Source organism: Bactrocera latifrons, unplaced genomic scaffold, assembly GCF_001853355.1.
Source record: "Bactrocera latifrons isolate USDA-ARS-PBARC rearing strain unplaced genomic scaffold, ASM185335v1 scaffold_530, whole genome shotgun sequence".
Taxonomy (NCBI): domain Eukaryota; kingdom Metazoa; phylum Arthropoda; class Insecta; order Diptera; family Tephritidae; genus Bactrocera; species Bactrocera latifrons.
The window spans coordinates 61,441-67,117 of NW_017537191.1; the positions used below are offsets into that span (position 1 = coordinate 61,441).

Below are 5,677 nucleotides of genomic sequence, written 5' to 3' on the forward strand. Positions count from 1 at the left end.
AGGTTTTTTTTTAAATTGAAAATGGGCGTGGCGTCGCCCACTTATGGACCAAAAACCATATCTTAGGAAGTACTCAACCGATTTCGGCTACCCCTCTCCCGACCCCTTATTGGAAAGAGGAAGGATCGAACTTTTTAATAAACCCCCCCCTAGAGCGCCTATGGACCTGTAGGCAGGCCTTCGAAAATGACCAAAAATCAGTGTTTTTGCTCATTTTTCCATACAAACTGAAACCAATGCAACCCAGCCAACATTTTTGTATGGACAAGAAATCAAAATAAAGAAAGCCAAAATGATTCAGTGCAATGTACAAAGGCATCTTTTCCTTGTTTTTGAATAGATCGCCGCCACATATATTCGACGATGACGTCGGCGAAGTTGGCGGTGTGATTATAGTTGTCTTCGTAAAAGAAACGTTTTACTACGCGCCATTGCGACTCAATCCGCTGCGTACGAATACCATCTTCGGAAACGAAAGGGTTGGTGTCGTCGCTGTGATTCACTTTTTGGTGGACGTACCCAAAATTTGGTAATGCGTCATATGCCCGCCAGCAGTCCGTCCGAACTATGCTTCCTTCAGCCACGTGCTTCTGGATCAATGGGATTAAAATGTCCGCTGTTCGAAGATTGTCAGGACATACTTCGAGGCGTATGTCCTCGCTACCATTTTCAATCATCCCAATAACCCAGTGTCCCTCTACGCGTCTGCCTAAAATCTAAAAAAAAAACCTTATTAGAGTTAAATTCATTGTATAAGGAAATAGTATTACCTTTGTTGTACTTCCGCCGCCCAAATTTACTCTCGTCGATCTGAACAATTTTTCCCGGACCACCAATTTTTCCTTGTTCATATTGGTGGTCCAACTGGTATATTACCACGGCCTCTCGGCAATAACTATACCAGTCTGTTATTGTTGCAGATGACAAAGKTTTCCCTTCATTTGTATGGTCCTCGCGCAATATTTGTTCGCGGGACATACGACACGCAAAGCAGTACATCAAAAAGTATACCTGAGGGACACTGATGCGGACTTTTTCAAACCATGTCCCGATGGTTACAGAAACACGTGGCTTTTTTGTGCACGTGCCCCTGTAGCACACAAAATACCCAAATTTGCCCCCTTTCCGTATAGTCTTTGGGACCTTGTGTACAGGGCACATTTGCTCGCTCGCTCGGTATTAGGCCATTTTCCTCCGCAAAACGGACTCCTTGTTCATGCGCGCGCAGCTCGGTGCCAACACGCATAAGGCTCCACTCAAACCGTGTGGACCGCGTTCCTGAAAAAAAAATAATATATTCCAATATTACAATGTCTTATTATTTTTATTATTACTCACCTTTTGCAATTTCGCTCATTGTTTTATAATAATATTTTTAATTTCAATAACGCCGAATAACACGGAAAACGTATTTTGCGTAACTTCAAATTTTTAAATATGGGTAAACATATGAAAAGTACCGTTATGCTTCCCAGCACACATATTAGATGGTATATTGAAATCGTTAAGAAATATAAAGCCTTAATTTGTTTTATACTTAAATTTGTAAAATAGTGCTTTACCGGGATTTCCTCCACAGTATTTTAGCATTTCATTCCTTTTCGCAAAGGCGGCCTTCGGACGCGCTTCAAAAAAATAACCCTGGTCGATCCACACCGGGGTGTTCAGGGTTCTTTCGCGTAGAACTCCTTTCCGTACTGGCGGCCTTCGGCTGCGCTTTAAAAAAATAACCCTGGCCGGTCCAACACCGGCTACGCCATCCACAGTATTTTAGCATTCAACACCTTTTCGCGTTCTCTTCATACATTTATTGCTAAGTCGGTTTAATTTATTCCCTTTTGTTCGTGCTTTCTCGGTAAATTGACAGTTCAAATTAGGCAGTCATTTTGGTTTTTCGCATTATTGAACTCAATGCAGAAAAAGGTATATTTTATTTAAAGATTAACAAAGAAATTAACAATCAAACTAATTAAAAACATTACTAGTGGTTTTTATAATTCATAAGTAATATATGTGCGTGAAAATGTATCCATAATTGGTTTGGTACCATGCACAACAGATGAAAATACACTAGCATATATTTAGAATTTTGCAAAAAATAGCATTTTTGTGTGAATTTGTGGAAAAATTTGTGAACCGATTTTTATAAAATATATTTTAAAACAAAGTTCGATAATTTAAGCATACATGCGTGTTTAAAATTTTCCATTTGGTTCTCTCGTTTAGGTACGGTGAGCCAAAATTAACCGGCGCGATACTAAACACAACCCAAATTTTTTTTTTAAATGGCACATACTCGGTGCCATTGTCCGATCTAAACACCTTTATTTTTCGCGAACATTGATTTGTGCTTGATTGGCACCACAAACAGCTTGTGCGAAAAATCATCTACGAATGTCAACAGAAAACGAACACCAGAAAACGATTTTACCGAAAATGGACCCATTACATCCGAATGTATTAAATCGAGAAAATTTTCTGCCCGAGTACACTGCTTTTAAAGGATGCACGCGTTTGCTTTCCTTTCACACATACTATGCATTTCTCCGTATGTATTAACGGTATTAACGGTATTTGTTTCCATTTTACACATAACTCCGGCACATACTCACCGTTTTTTACAACAGCATTTGTCTTTCTTTTATTAGCAAATAAGCACATATTCACCTTTTGAGTTAACTTTAATTACTTCATTATTTGCTGTTAGAATGTTTTTATTTTCTATCTTCATTTCATTTACAATCATTTCAAGATTTTTTGTCATATATGAAGTAGCACCAGAATCAACAAAGCAATCATCTTTATTACGAATGTCGTGGGAAAGTAAAGATGCAAAAAGAATATTTTTGTTTTTTGTATTGTTATAATTTTGCTTAGTGTTATTAGGACAATCTCGAGCAAAATGACCAATTTTCTTACAAGAATGACATCGAAACTTATTAGAACTCACTTTCGAATTTCATTTTTCTTTCGAATATAGTACATTCTCACCACTCTTATTTGAATTATCAAATTTTACATCTTGCAACAAAAGATTTTTTACACTATCGATGACGAGTTTCTCTTTTATATTTTCAACGGCAAGTACGAGTGGGCGAAATTCGTTCGATAGGCCTGCTACCATTAAGTAGCTGTCAGTTCATCGTCTATATTGAGACCAGCGTTTTTGACTTTAAGTGACGTGATCACAACAGCATTCACATATTCTTGCACTGATACATAGTCACTAAGCTTGCACTGCACTAAATGCTTTAAAAGTTGTACCTTCCGCGTAAGACCCGTGTCTTCATATGTGGAGAACAATGCATTCAACGCTTGATATGCCGTTTCAGCTGTGGCAATATAAGAAAAGTTATTCGGTTCTATCATTAATGTTGTTTCAGCCAATGCACGCTCATCGCATTCTTTATCTTTGTCCGAAATTTCTGCAGGTAGTTCTTTTTCAACTACCCTCCAGSAGTTTTTTATCACTAGATATGATTTCGCGTGGCGCTTCCAAATGTCAAAATTTTCACGCCCCTTCAATTTTTCGAACGGGAAAGCTACCGCGTTTGTCGCCATTTTTTCAAGCAACAAAATCCTAAATTATTTCGTTAAAAATAATCAATCCGCGTTTACCAGATACGAAAACGTTTACTTTACACAATTCCCGAAATATTTTCTTTTTTATTTTGTGTCAAAGGCCCACAACCTGTTAAAGTTGGGATATAATTTAACACAGTAGAATAAAACAACCTGTTTAGCGTGAAATACAAACCAGAAGAGAGAGGACATATTTATTCATTAATTCAGCATAAACATATGATATTACAGAGTTGTATTTATTAGTAAAAAGGGTCGATCTTCCTTTACTTCAACAAACTATTTTAACACAATTTGAAAATAAACAAGAACATGTTTATTCGGAACTTTTCGATTCTTAAAATCGTTGTTGTTTTTGTTTAAATATGATGGGCATGTGCAAGTTTGAGCTTAGTGGATTTAGTTCACTATAGGGATCAATATCGCGTGTCCCATATAATCTTGCTTTGTTTACCTCCTTCCAGTGCCGGATTAAACTAGCGCGAAGCCTGTAGCAAATTCTGTCAAGTGGCCCTTGGTTTGCTATATGTTCTCAAGTTTAGGGTACTAAATAAAACAAAATTGTTACAAATAAACTTTTCTGTATTTATTATAGGCAAATTTAGAGATAATACTTTCAATATCGACTTCTTTAAGCAAGTCATGCTCTATATTCAACAAAGTGAGAACATTAAGACGTTCTTTGGCCATCGTGTTCCTTAATTCATTTTTAATACGTTTTAATGTTGAAAAAGAAAGTTCGCCACTGCAGTTAGTGATCATGAGAGATAAGTAAATTCGCAAAGCATTTTGTAAGTATGGGAAACATGATTCTAAAGAATTATTTAATAAAAGTTTATAGTATTACTGTCAATGACAGTAGGCATATCTGTTTTCAGCAGCTCTGCAAACTGCACTAGCCGATCTGCTGGCCGATCTAAAAAAACAATATGGCTTTCTTTCTTGCAGTACCTAGTATCTAGAATTTCACCTGACTTCAGGTTTCAGGTTCAAGTTTTCTGTGAAGCACGTCATGAGAGTTTTTGAATACATGTTTGTCTTTTCTTGACCAAACCTCTCCAATTGGTGAACTATACAAACGTTGATTCATCTGTAAATATTACATTGAGAGAATCACAGTGGATGTTTTCTTTCGCTCAATGCAAACATTTTTTAATGTGTGTTTTTGAAAGTAAGAGTTTGATTACAGTATATAGTGATAAACATACATATATGATCCCTTTTTAAATATTTTTTTTTAGTTTTTCTTGGATTGAAAAGTGGTTTCTTCTTTGAATTTGAAAAATATTAATGAGATTTCTAAAAAACACCACACAATTTTTTAATAAGTCATGTGTGAACAAAACTGCATTAAATTTAAATACAAACAAGTTTGTATACTCTGGCAACCTGTTGCTACAGAGTATTATAGTTTTGTTCACCTAACGGGTTTTGAAAAAGTGGGCGTGGTCCCGCCCTCTAACAAGTTTAGCAACAACCGAATTTGCTGAGTGGCAATCTTATAAGAACTTCAATCGAGAGTGCGAAAATGGGTGAAATCGGAAGATAACTCCGCTGCTATGAAGATTGGACGATGGGCGTGGTACCGCCTACTTTTTGGTAAAACCCCATATCTCGGTACCCGACAAAATTTAGTGCGTTTCGTTCTTCATACTTCGCAGTGTGAAAAATGTGATGAAATCCGACAACAACCACGTCTACATCTCATATAGTACAATTTTTAATTCCACTGCCAAAAATAGATAAAATTGGAAAAAAATTGAACTTAGGTACTATATATGTATGTAATATCAGGATTTTCGAACATACGGATGACTTTACTATATGTTTTATTCCGAAAAATAGATAAAATCGGGTCGCTTCTACCCCCAACTTCCACTATATATGTATGTACCATATAATAATTTTCGTTTTTTTAACAAACTTTATGCCAAATATGTCGGTCAGAGTAAGAGTTATTTCGATCCTTTAGTTGACGTTTTAAACTTTAAATATTTCCTTGGCTTTGATTCTTGCAAGGTCAAAGATTATAAAATGTTCTTTATTTATAAATTGGTCTACAGGAATAAATATCCGCTTATTTTTTTTTTTTTTA

General features: G+C 36.1%; 1 protein-coding gene across 3 annotated transcripts in view; it reads left to right on the forward strand.

The window, feature by feature from the left end:
• Nucleotides 1–5,677, forward strand: part of LOC108974162 (transcription factor CP2) — a 56,042-nt gene that overhangs the window by 14,874 nt on the left and 35,491 nt on the right. The gene's annotated exons all lie outside the window — the stretch shown is intronic.